The 13,811-nt window shown below is 44.4% G+C and overlaps 1 protein-coding gene across 6 annotated transcripts in view; it reads left to right on the top strand.

Annotated features, from left to right (window-relative positions):
* Positions 1–13,811, top strand: part of LOC120668464 — a 29,104-nt gene that overhangs the window by 1,746 nt on the left and 13,547 nt on the right. For 5 of the 6 annotated variants that reach the window (XR_005672495.1, XR_005672462.1, XR_005672450.1 and 2 more), the window contains exon 1: positions 1,029–1,136. The gene's annotated coding sequence lies outside the window, so the exon portion shown is untranslated. Of the gene's footprint in view, positions 1–33; positions 274–794; positions 954–1,028; positions 1,137–13,811 lie in introns of those variants that run through there. The other variant, XR_005672533.1, reaches the window with a different exon arrangement.

The following is a 13,811-nucleotide window of genomic DNA, read 5'->3' as shown; positions in this document are numbered from 1 at the left end:
TGGTCATTTGTTTGAGTTCAAATTCATTTGCAGATCAAGCCGGTGCGGTAGATGATGCCGAACATAGGAAGCAAGAACGGAACACGCAGCAGCGGAAACGGCGAGCGGAACAAAGAGAAGAGATTAATAGGAAACAACGCGAATACAGAACGGAACAAAGAGAAGAGATTAATATGAAACAACGCGAATACAGAGCACGAAAAAAGGCTGAATCAAACCACACTATCCCAACAACCATCGTCACTCCAACTGTGCCATCAACCTCTTTGACAGGTGCAGACCCTGTTGCACGATACGATGCCTGCATCATATAATATTATTGAACCCACAACAATATAACAACCTTTTGTCAAGGTTCTACAATTGTGGAAACAACAAACATAAAGGGCAAGGAAAATGTCGATCCAGATGATTTCTGTCCCCAAGTTAGGAAATGATTCTCTGATATCCTGTATGCAAATGATTCTTCGACAGGGGATTAGCAACCAAATCCATGGAGGACACCAGCTGCCCCAACCGTGAGAATCACTAGCATATATAACATTATGATAATAGAGAGTTGCATCTACATTATTTCCTGATATTTTTAGCAATCGGTCCTAGAAAATTCTTTGCATTAGATGAAGCAAGTACAACTATGAATGGGATGCTGATTAGTAATAGTCATTATGTTGATTTTGGTATTTGTTTTGGCATTAGGGTTTTCTGCTATACAATTAGTATGGGAAGCCATTAATGATTTACTGCACTTTCTCACAAAAGAATTGTTTTACTCATATTGTTTTCTTTAATAGAGGGGGGACTACGAATGTCCGATGTTGGGGACACCTTTCTCGATGCTGCTACATGTACTGACCATGATTTCAAACCTATTGATATGCTGGGTGCAACTAAGCAAGAACCACATAATTTGGTTCAAGTGTCAACAGAAATTGATGTGCAACAAGAAGCACGCATGTTTCCTTATTATGACATATTGTTCTCATTACAGCTTTTAATCTCAATAAACTAAAACAATCATGTTGGGACAGAGGGAGATGAAGGAAATAACAATGGTGTTGATGCTGTCACAGAGGTGGACCACAATTTAAAATCAGTTCAAATGTTGCTTTCAACTGAGGACGGGCATCATGCACGTAAGCACTCTAACTTCTCCCATTTGAATTAAAAAAAAGTTCAACTCACGTACTTCTTCTTGTTATTAATATAGTGAAAGGACCTTAAGATGTCTAGAGGGGGGTGAATTGGCAATCTGCAACTCAAAGACACTTAAAAACTATCAGACGCAGACTCAGCCCGGATACTATGGGTATAAGCCCGGATACTCCGGGTTTTGTGGTCCGGAGTATCCGGAGCTATAACCAGAGTCTCCGGGTATGAACAAACTGAAAAGAAACTGCATGAATCTATGTATGAAAAGTAGATCGAGCTAAAGTACGAGTACTAGGGGTTCCTTAAGATTGATATCCAACAAACAAAACTCACTAGAAACTCGTGAGTGAGTAGATCGAGCTCAAACCCTAGAAAAGAAGTCTCACAAGCAAATAGCACCGAAATCAAGTAAATTAACACGAAAGAGACAAGGATTTGTTTTCCGAAGTTCACACCCGAAGGTACTACGTCTCCGTTGAGGAAGGATTCGAGAGACGGTGCTCAAGAACCCCTATGATCCTCTCCCAAGGGCGAGATCACCTCTCAAGCCCAAGGTCACTTACTATGGATTCCTCGGCGAGGAATGGAGCTTACACACTTCTTGTGCAGCTCACAACCTTGATTGAACAGTCACAAGCACGCCTAGCCGTCTAGGAGCACAAGGCTCCAAGAGTAACAAACTTGAATCCGCGGGCTTGACCAAAACCAAGTGCTCAAGAGGTTGGAATGAGGCTCACTAGCACGAATCCTTGCTCTTTCTTGCTTCTCACTCAAATCCCTCAAAGGAATCACTCAAGAATGAAGAGAGGTGAGTGAGAGAGCTCTCTTTTGGCTTTAGGAGGAGTTCAGCTCGAAAGAATGTCAAGAGCGAGAGAACTGAAGGAGGGGAGAAAGTATTTATACCCCTTGACCCAAAAATAGCCGTTGGGCGAACAGTTACGCGGAGACTCCGGGTATATGTCTGGAGACTCCGGGCAACCCTAATTTTTCAGCCCGAGAGCAGCACCCGGACACTCCGGGCAAAGGGGTCCGGAGTATCCGGCCCTATACCCGGAGTATCTAGGTTAGGCAGGATGAAAGCTCATGTTTTGCTCTTTTGAGTGTATTTTGTGGCTCACAGGTGTTTGTCTAGGTTCTCTTGAGCACAAGATTTAAATCGAAACTCTTGAATCAAGTCCCTCTTGATAGTACGGCGTCCCTATACTCAAATTTCAAATATAAAATCTAATATCATGAGTACACTTAAACACCGTCTTTTCATTTCCTTTTTGGTGGGCCATACGTCATCACTTGATTCACCTATACATATTCATCACCTGCACACATGCTCAATTACATAATAAAATATACATGTGTTTTGTCATTATTCACCAAAACCCATTTAGGGGCCTAGATCACTTTCAATCTCCCCATTTTTGGTGATTGATGACAACCCACATGTAGCTCATTTGATTAACATAAAACAATAAACATCTAGCATATAAGAGCTTCCCCTTAAAGTGTGCCATGAACTTTTAATTTCAATTTTTACTTAACATGTCAACAATTGGCATAATTCTCGGAGGAAAACAGGAAGCTCTTATATGATATACAGTGGGGTGAGTATGTGAGTGCAAAGCAAAAGTGTGATGCAAATGACATATTATTCACTCAACAAAAAGTGTGTCTGCCAGCGAGACCCGGAGACTCCGGGTAGGAGCCCGGAGACTCCGGTCAGGGAATCCAGAGAATCCAGCCTGTAGCCCGGAGTATCCGGCCTGTAGCCCGGAGTATCCGGCCCTTCTGAACCAGAACAGAAAAACAGTCACCAAGTCAGAGAAAGAATTCTCACACTAGCACAAATTCCTTAGAACAGAGACAAATACAACAACTAAGCACACTAGCACAAATTCCTTAGAACAGAGACAAATACGACAGCTAAGCATAAAGTAGCACACATTACAAATGTTCTCACACCACATAGTCCTTACAAAGATCAAAGGAGTTCGAAATGAAAAGGAAACATAAGTTCGATACAAGTCGATACATGCCCAAATGAGTACATAAATGACACCTTCACTCCCCCTTTGTCATCAAGTGCCAAAAAGGGAATGAAAAGGATCATGAAGTCCATCTACTCATCATCTTCATCTTGGGCGACGTCCTCGGAGGAGTCCTCATCTTCAGCTGAGTCGGGGTGCTCGCGGTAGTCGAGGGGCGCGTCTTCCTCGGTCTCCTTTTCCTCATCAAAGATCTCTTGGCCACTTGGATGAGCACGGCGAGAGGAAGTAGAAGCACGGCGACGAGGAGAACGGGCTTGGCGACGAGCACGAGGAAGTGGAGCATGAGTAGCAGCAACAACAACCTCATCGGCGGCATCCCACTCAGCAAATGGATCATCGAAGGCCGGGAGCTCGCGGTGCGAATCCAAAGGAAGCCCCATGTGACCCCGAATCTCATTGATCGACCTTGCGTTCTCATGAACATCTTGTGCAATGTTTCTGCACATTCCGAACAAGCTGCGGAGGGCCCTCTTCGCAAAAGAGTCATGGTGACGGTGACGAGATGATGAAGAGGCACCCAAAGAAGATGGAGCATGATCATATCTTGGGTTTCTTGTTGCACCGGCATGAGATGGAGGAAGAGGTGGTGCATCACCAGAGCGGGCACGCAGGTGAAGAGGTTCATGCTTGATCGTCTCTGGAAATGTGACCTTTGTCACCCTCTCAATCATGTACATGATATATGGTGCAGCAGGAAGTGACTTATTGGCCTCAATCATAGTCCTTCTTAGCTAATTCCAAATGAAGTCCATGATGCAAAAAGGTTTTCCACTGGGCAAAGCACGGGCTAGAAGGTTTACTGCATAGTATCTAAGTGTCATGGAATCACCATCCTTTGCATCAATGGTGGCTCTAAAGAATTGATTCATTGCATAGTATACCGGTAGGAGATAGTTTGCCTTTCCTTCCTGAGCGCAAATAGGATTGAAGAACAAGATAGGTACTTGATATGGCTTGAGTTGTTCCTCAACATGAATAGGATTGAAGTCCAAGTATCCTAGAGAAGGTCATGTAATCTACTCCATATTTGACTCCCTCGGTGGTCCAATAGAAAGCTATCTCCTTTTCATCATAGTACAAGGAAGAGTGAAATTGACCTAGGATCTCCTCATTCCAATCATAGCGAAAGCCCATGATGTCATAAAGACCCATCTCCTTGCACTTATCCATAGCCTCATTAAAGAATGGATCCTTCATATCTTCATAATATTTCCAATCCACGTAATTGCATGGGACAATGGGAGCATGAGACTTGCGCATCACCACTGAGGAATAGAAGTCTTCATGGAGTTTACACCAAAAACGCCTCTCTCTTGTCATATTTATAGACTTTCTCCTTGCGTGCCTCCCTAAGTGCCACATCTTGCTTGTAGTAATTTCTTTCCATCTCAACCGCAAAGCCAGGAACAATTCCAGGTCAATGAAGCCTTGGAATGCTTGGATAGTTGCGCTGCTCAGAAGAGTATTCAACTTGCAAGCGAGGAGGAGCTCGAGGACAAATGTCATGAGCAATACCCTTGCTTGTTGGAGTCGGACGGGATGGAGGAGCCGCGGGTCGGCTTTGCATAATGTAAGGAGCTTTCCTTGGCTCCTTTCTTGAACTGCTGCCTGCGGGTTCCTTGCCCGCGCGATGTCGTGGACGCAGCTCCCTTGTAGGGTTTGGAGGGGCATCCTCCCTTTGAGCGCGAGGATCATGACGCCGCTTTTGCCTTCTTTGTTCCGTATCCTCCAAAGACTCACCAGCACGTGGCCTCACCATGCCTTTGAGACCGTTGAGAGCGCGGGAACTTCAAATCCAAAGCCTCCCCGGAGTTTCCGGAGGGGAGGAGAGCCTTCCTTCAAGGATTGACGAGTTCTTGATGGTTGGAAGATTGAAATCGCCACTAGGGCGTGAGAGGTGAGAGGAAGAGAGGAGGCGGCGGCGGCGGTGAAAAAGACCTGAAGTCGGCTTGACCCCGACCCTCTCGCAGTATATATAGCAAATTTTTACTACCCGGAGTATCCGGTCATAGGGCCGGAGTATCCGGGCCCTGGGCCGGAGACTCCGGATCCCCCTGACACAGAACAGATATGGCACTCCTTAAGCTTGATCTAGATGAGATTGAAGATATCGATAGATTTTGAGAGATCTAATGATGTGAGAGAAAATTACTCGACTCGAGATCAGCCAACAATCAATCAAGGAGAACAATGATCTCAAGCAAGTAAAGTAAAGAATCAAACTTTTCATAACTCAAAAAGATCACACATTTTTGAAAGTTTTCAAGATCTTTTCAATTTGAGAGACACTTAATCTATGATCACTCAAGTGTATGCAATAGTTCAAGCTAGATTACGAGAATCCAAGATGTTTAGTTCACTTCTCAAAGCACAAAACCTTGACTCATCTAGAGGCTTAGTAAAGATATCGGCAAGCTGCCCGTCGGTGCTTACATGTTGTAAAGCAATATCTCCCTTAGCCTCATGATCCCTTAAGAAGTGATGACGAATATCTATGTGCTTTGTTCGGGAGTGTTGTACCAGGTTGTTTGCTAACTTGATTGCACTCTCATTGTCACAAAATAGAGGAATTGCATCAAAATGACAACTAAAGTCACTTAACGTTTGTCTCATCCATAAGAGTTGTGCACAACACGCACCGGTGGCGACATACTCGGCCTTCGCCGTGGACAAGGCAACCGAATTTTGCTTCTTAGAGCTCCAAGCTACTAAGGACCGGCTAAGGAATTGACAAGTCCCCGTCGTGCTCTTTCGATCCACTTTGCAACCGGCATAATCCGAATCAGAATAGCCAAGTAAGTCGAAAGATGAGCCCTTGGGATACCATAAACCAAGGTTAGGAGTGAAGATCAAATATCTTAGGATTCTCTTAACCGCCATCAAATGACATTCTTTCGGATTAGCTTGAAATCTTGCACACATGCACACACTAAGCATAATATCGGGCCTAGATGCACAAAGGTAAGGAAGGGATCCAATCATGGAGCGATATACCTTTTGATCCACGGCCTTGCCATCTTCATTGAGATCGAGATGCCCATTGGTTGGCATGGGAGTTTTGATGGGCTTGGCATTTTCCATGTCAAACTTCTTGAGCATATCCTTGATGTACTAGGTTTGACTAATGAATGTGCCATCCTTGAGTTGCTTGATTTGAAATCCGAGGAAAAAGGTCAACTTACCAATCATAGACATCTCAAATCTCTTTGTCATAATCCTACTAAAGTCATTGCACCAAGTTTTGTTAGTAGATCCAAATATAATGTCATCGACATATATTTGGCACACAAAAATTTCTCTATCAACTTTGCGAGTGAAAAGAGTAGGATCGGCTTTGCCTATTTCAAAGCCTTTCCTTAAGAGAAAGTCCTTAAGACATTCATACCATGCTCTAGGGGCTTGCTTGAGCCCATAGAGCGCCTTATGGAGCAAATAGACGTGGTTTGGGAATTTGGGATCTTCAAAACCCGGTGGTTGCTCAACATATACTAACTCGGAGATTGGTCCATTAAGGAAAGCACTCTTCACGTCCATTTGATATAGCTTGAAATCATGGTGAGTAGCAAAGGCAAACAAGATACGAATTGACTCAAGCCTAGCTACGGGAGCATAAGTCTCACCAAAATCCAAACCTTCGATTTGTGTGTAGCCTTGAGCAACCAACCTAGCTTTGTTTCTTGTTACGCGTCATGTTCATCTTGTTTGTTTCGAAAGACCCACTTGGTTCCAATGATATTTTTCTTGGGCCTTTCTACTAAAGACCAGACTTTATTCCGAGTGAATTTGTTCAATTCTTCTTGCATAGCCATCACCCAATCCGGATCATCCAATGCTTCATCTACCTTAAGAGGTTCCAAAGAAGAAACAAACGAGTAATGTTCACAAAACGTAGCCAAACAGATCGAGTGGTTACCCCTTTACTTATGCTTCCAAGGATATTATCCACAGGATGATCTTTTTGGATTATGTGATGAACTCTTGGATGTGGAATGGAGGATTGATGTTGGATTGGTTCAGCTTCTCTATCATCTTGAGATTTATCTTGTTGTTGAGTTGTTGTTTCAGCTTGAGTGAACTGGATGCTCCGGTCTGGAGTCCGGATACTCCGGTCATTATGTCCGGAGTCTCCGGCTTCATATCCGGAGTTTCCGGGTTTTGCAGCGGATGTAGAGGTAGATGGCCCTTGAAACATCAACTCATCATCATTATCATTTTCCACTTGTTCTTGAGACTTTATCTCATCAATCGCCGACTTCTTGATGGCTTGACTTGATGATTCTTCCATTCCTACAACATTATCAACTTGCTCCCCTTGAGATCCATTAGATTCATCAAATGTCACGTCACACACTATTTCAACACAACTGGAGTTTTTGTTGAAAACACGATAGCCATGAGCATTTGAGGCATAACCAATAAGAAATCCTTCATCAACTTTAGGTGCAAACTTAGAGTTCTTGGGCTTCTTGTTTAGAATGAAGCACTTACTTTCAAAGACTCTAAAGTAAGACACGCTAGGCTTTTTACCAAGTAGAACCTCGTATGCCATCTTGTTCAAGATCTGGTGAAGATATAGGCGGTTGATTGCATGACATGCCGTGTTGATTGCTTCCGCCCAAAATTGATCCGAGATCTTATACTCATCAAGCATTGTTCTTGCGGCCTCAATGAGAGTTCTATTTTTCCTCTCAACAATTCCATTTTGTTGAGGGGTGTATGGAACCAAGGTTAACCTTACCGGTGGGAACCGGTCCGGTTTGACCGGTTACTGGTCAAACCGGTCCGGACCGGTTCCGGTTTCGGCCGGTACCCAACCGGCCAAAATTCAAAATTTAAATTCAAAAAATGAAAAATTCTAAAAAAATTCCTAAAAATACTTCAAGTTGCGATGAATCTAATGGTATCAAATTTTCTCAAAAATTTGTTTATTTAGTATAGTTTACGGGGATTTAAAGTTAAATCAAAAAAGAAAAAAGAAAAAAATGGGCCGGCCCATTAAGGCCCACCAGTCAAACCAGCCAGTAAACCGGTCAAACCGGCCGGTAAACCGGTTGCACGAGAGCTTTTGAATTTGGATTTGAATTCAAACCAGTCAAACTAGCCGGTAAACCGGTAAAACCGGCCGGTAAACCGGTCGGAACCGGTTGCACGGGAGCTTTTGAATTTATTTGAATTTGGATTTGAATTCAACCGGTTCCGACCGGTAACCGGTCCGGTAAACCGGAACCGGAGCCCGGCGGTTACCGGTTACCGGTCGGGAAATAAAACCCTGTATGGAACCGAGAACTCATGATCAATTCCCTCTTCATCTAGAAACTCTTCTACGTTAGTGTTCTTGAATTCGGTACCATTGTCACTTCTCACTTTCTTGATCTTAGTCTCAAATTCATTTTGAGCTCTTTTTGCAAACTTCTTGAAGGTCTCTTGCACTACAGTTTTGTCATGCAAAAAGAATACCCAAGTGAAACGAGAATAATCATCAACAATGACAAGACCATATTTGTTACCACCAATGCTAATGTACGCCACCGGGCCAAAGAGATCCATATGTAGAAGTTCAAATGGCTTGATGGTGGTGACGATGCTCTTTGATGGATGTGGAACACCAACTTGCTTCCCGGCTTGGCATGCACTACAAACACGATCTTTCTCAAAATAAACATTTGTTAGTCCTAGGATGTGATCCCCCTTTAGAAGCTTGTTGAGATTTCTCATCCCAACGTGAGCTAGTCGGCGATGCCATAACCAACCCAAGCTAAACTTTGCTATCAAGCAAGCGTCAAGTTGAGCCTTCTCTTGAGAGAAGTCCACAAGATAGAGCTTTCCCTTGAGAACACCTTTGAAAGCAACGGAGTCATCGCTTCTTCTAATGACAGTCACACCCTCGTTAGTGAACAAACAATTGAAGCCCGAATCACAAAGTTGTGAGATGAACAATAAATTGTAACCAAGTGACTCAACTAAAAGAACTTTTGAGAGAGTGAACTTTGAGTTTAGATTAATGTTACCGGTACCCAGCACTCTTCCCTTTTGATTTCCCACAAAGGTAATGAAATGATCTCCACTTGATGCGGTTATTGTTTTAAACATACTCCTTTCTCCGGTACTATGATTTGTGCATCCACTATCAATCACCCAAGTTGATCCACCGGAGGAGTATCCCTACAAAACAAAATTACTCTTTTCTTTTAGGTACCCAACAATACTTAGGTCCTTTAATGTTAGTCACAAGAACTTTGGGCACCCATACATAGCTTTTCACTTTTTTGAACCACATCATTTGTCTTGTGATGATTCTTGTCACTACATAATCGGCATAAGAGGATACATGAGATGATTCTTGCGCCTTGATCTTGGTTGGGTTAGAGGCCTTGAACTTATTTTCTTTGAATGAGGATGCAACAATCTTAGCACCCTCATCACATGTTGTGCCTCTCTTGATGAATTTGACATGACCACTTTTTTGAACCACATCATTTGTGTTGTGAATGGGAGTGGTCATGTTCACTAGACCTCCTTGACACCCAAGGCGGTCTTGTTCTTGTTCTTGATAAATGGAATGGCATGTGGAGTACCTTGCCCATTCCTACCAAGTCCCTTACATTTTTCAAACCCAAACTTGCTCATGTATCTTGACCCAAATCCCTTGGTGTGTTTCTCAAACTCACCTACCCTTGTTGAGGGATTTTTTTTGGGACTTGAGTATGTGATGGAGCCTCTTCTTGCAACAAATGAGTGAGTCTAGAGATTTTTTTCTTCATTGCATTCATCTCAACATGGTTAGTAGCACAAGTTCGAATATCGATGTTATAGCACCATGCACAACCATTACTTGTCGAAGGACTAGATGAATTAGATGTCTCTCTAGTCTTAGAAGTACTTTCCCAAAGAGTATTAAATTGAACTTCAAGTGCCGTGTGATTAGCTTGTAAGCTTGTCATGCTCTCTTGAAGTTTCTCATTATCCTTCCTTAGGAAAGTGTTAGTGTCATTGACAAAGGAAAATTTTCTAGTCAAATCATCCATTTTTTTCTTTTTCACTAGAGAGTGACTCTTTCAACTCAAGAAGAGTGTCATCCTTGACTTTGATTGAGTTCACAAGCATCTTGTTTTCCTCTCTTTCATTGGCGAGGTCCTTTTCAAGAGCCTTGAATTTCTCTCTCTGAAGTCTAAGCAATTCTTCTTGTGTTTCAAGAGTCTCATCCGCTTCGTCTAGTTTCATAACTAATTTCATCATTTTAGTTGTGGCCCCTTTACCATATTTCTTGACTAGTTTAACAACTTCTACTTCATTATCCATTTCATCGTCCGATGAGTTTGGAGATGTTACCTTGGAGTTTTTAGCCATGAAGCACATGATAGGATCTTCATCCTCATCATCGGTGAGATCTTCAAATAAGCTTGTAGGATGTTGAGATGATGCCTTGAAAGCCATGGTTGCAACATCTTCTTTCTCGGACTCACTTTCTTGTTGTGAATCCCATTCTTTACCAAGATGAGCTTCTCCGGCTTGCTTCTTGTATTTTGATCTATCTCTCTTGGATGTGCTTTCTTTGGTGTCTTTGTTCTTCTTCTTCTCTTCCGGGCAATCGGCAATGAAATGCCCAACTTTGTTACACCCAAAGCACGGCCTATTAGATCTTCTTCTTGGCTCATACTTCTTGCTCTTCCCAAAGTTTCTAAAGTTGTTTTTCTTCAATACTCTTGTGAAGTTTTTGATAAAGAAGGCCATTGTAACGTCCCGCCTCCCCGAGGCCGGGCCCGCTTACATCTGGCTGCTTTCTAGGACATAGACTGTCCTCACAAATCAACACTAGTCTTTTCTGCACACTTTGTCCTCACTCGTGCGCACCCGGGAAGAACTTCCCGGTCGGTGCGGTCACCCATCCCCAAATTTCTCTGGGCCAAGCACGCTTAACCTCGGAGTTCTTTGGAGACCGGCTTCCGGAAAAGAAGTTGCAACTTGTTGGTATGAGTATCCTATTAATCCTATTAAGCCCTGGGCCGGGGTGTCACATGCTCACCCCCTTAAGAGACCGACGTCCTCGTCGGTCAATCCCAAGCCAGGAACGTCCTCTCTTGGCCACGTCCCGTACGTCCAGTGCCAGCAGCCCATTTGCCACGTCCGTGCGTCCAGTGCCAACGGTCCCTATGCCACGTTCGTGCGTCCAGTGCCAATGGTGCATCCCAGATGCCCGCGCACTGACCCGCCACGCGCCCGTGCTCATGCCTCCGCACTTACGCCCGTACGTGCCCGTGAAACCGCGAGAGTTGAAACTACAAACAAACCTGAAACAGAGCCACTCCATTCTTCCAACCAAACACAGAAATGGAACCATTCTATTCCTGAAATCTGAGATAGAATCGCTCCATTCTACTTCCCTAGCTGGCATCAGAGCTCTAAATTGCACTGGGGTGATTACTGGCGTGCTTAATTACGTTAAGTAACTCTTACCTTGCAACGATTTCGGGTTTTTCGAAAAGTTGACGCTAGATGCGCTAAGGAATAGGATAGATAGTTCGTATGCCCTAAATATGTTATATAAGTTAGGTGGCATCTAAGTATCTATTTTATTCCAGCACTTCCAGCTTTTACTTTTTATTAAACCTTACTTCTGTAATGACGCACCTTCGCTAAGGTAAGCAAGGTAAGCATTCTTGGTAATCCTTTAGAATAGCCCACGTGTTTCATACGTGCGCGGGTCCCGTATGATGGGCATACAAGGAGGTGATAAGGCTCAATTCAAACGAGCCTGTCGCTATCTGCTGCCTGATATGGAGTGCGGATTTCATGCCGTGTGATTGTGATCACGGCCATTTCGTAAGGCAATGTTACGAGATGTAAACCTGTCATGCGGTTGGCCATGACCGTGACCCTTGGGACACGTCTACCCTTGGATGTCCCGTAAGGCGAGTGTACGGGAAGTGAATACGTTGTTATGACGTATGCAGCGCTGCCCATTCAGCGTCGAACGTTTGGGTGCCATCTCTATAATGGATGGTAATGTATGTGTGAATATGTGGGAAACTGCATATGCGTTACCCGTGTGGCGTAGGACACATGGGGGCCGTTCGTGAGTGCTGGCACGAAGGGTCCAGAAATGGATAATTATATCTGTCTCTGTGTTCTTTTGCAGGGAACTAACCACGTTAAGCGCGTTATAAAATCCTTGATCGTAGGAACGACTAGTCTATATATAGGGAGAGTACGTAAATGTGCCACCGATTGTCCTCGTATACCATATTTTGGTACTTGTTTGGGTGAGAAACGCTAGAACGTGGCATGCATCTTGCATCTTGCATTCCTGAGTTGTTGTTTGTTTTGTTGCTTACGGTAGCGCTCATAAAAATTTGTTTGGACCGCTATGTTTTACTATGCGTTCTTCAAAAATTTATTTATGTTGCGTTGCCAAGTTTAAATCTTTTTATTTTGAAAACTGTGACTTACGTTAGCGCTATGTGTTCTTACAGATGGCTAGCTTCATGCACGTGATCGTGGACGCTGAGGGTTGGGCGCACTCCAATGCCCTCCACACCGGCCACTTTCCTCGTCTGCTGTGGCAGATGCTCAGGGCGTTTGACTACACTGAGCCCCCACAGTACTCAGGACACGAGTCTAGCTTGCTGGGCACCGAGCGCTGTCAGATGATAGTGAAGATTCCTGCTTGCCCTGCTCGTTTGGAATGGGACTCGTGGCAGCTCACTGTCTATGGTAGGAAGCTGGCAGACTCCTGGGAGATTGCAGCTAGGAAGGCCATTGAGGAGTTCTCAGAGAAGCACAATGCTGAGATCATGGATACTCCTTACAGTGTGTTTCCTCTGAAGGATGAGACCACTTAGGCCTATGCAGATCGGGTGAACCGCAACATGAACTACATGATGCTCGACTACAATGTTAGGACAGCCCTCTCGTTCAGCTACTCCTCAGCTTTGAGCAACATGTATGAGCAGCTTCGCGAGGAAAATGCGATATGCAGGAGCAAGGCTCGAGAGGCTCACCTCCATGAGCAGCACATGATTGGTACCCAGGACAAGATCAAGACCCTGAAGGCCAAGTCCAGAGCAAGGAAGATAAGGATTCAGGAGTTGCAGGAGGAGCTGGAGAACAGGACTCAGATGGTGCAGCACCTAGAGGGGCAGCTTCAGCAGGCCCAGGAGTGGATTGAGGACGCTCAGGCTCAGGTGCAGGCAGCAGCAGAGATGGAGGCTGAGGCATCCGAGGAGGAGCCAGAAGAAGAGGAAGAAGAGGAAGAGGACCCTGAGGAGATCGAGGGAGTGTCTGGAGTCGAGTCGGGACCTAGGACTCCGTGAGGACGCAGCGGGATAGTGTTGGTTCTCCCCTTGCAGTGTAGCTTAACTGTAGGATAGTTGGGTAGGATGACCAACCTAGTGCTCTAGGCTAACCTTGGGTTGAGAATTCTTTTGTGGCTCAGTAGTTCGAGTCATGTAGGATAACCCCTCGCTAGTGTGGTGTGTAGCCGGGTCGTGCAAGACCCCTCTTGTCGTAGTGGTGTGTTCTAGGATCGTTTGTGAACCCTTCTCTAATGTTAGTTTGTCGCCGTAGCACGGCTTGGTATTATAGTGAACCTTGTTCCAGCTTAAGCAGCGTGGCTGCTTA

The sequence above is a fragment of the Panicum virgatum genome, chromosome 1K (genome assembly GCF_016808335.1).
Source record: "Panicum virgatum strain AP13 chromosome 1K, P.virgatum_v5, whole genome shotgun sequence".
Lineage (NCBI taxonomy): Eukaryota > Viridiplantae > Streptophyta > Magnoliopsida > Poales > Poaceae > Panicum > Panicum virgatum.
The sequence above is the reverse complement of the archived record's forward strand: the minus strand, read 5'-3'. Positions and strand labels throughout refer to the sequence as shown.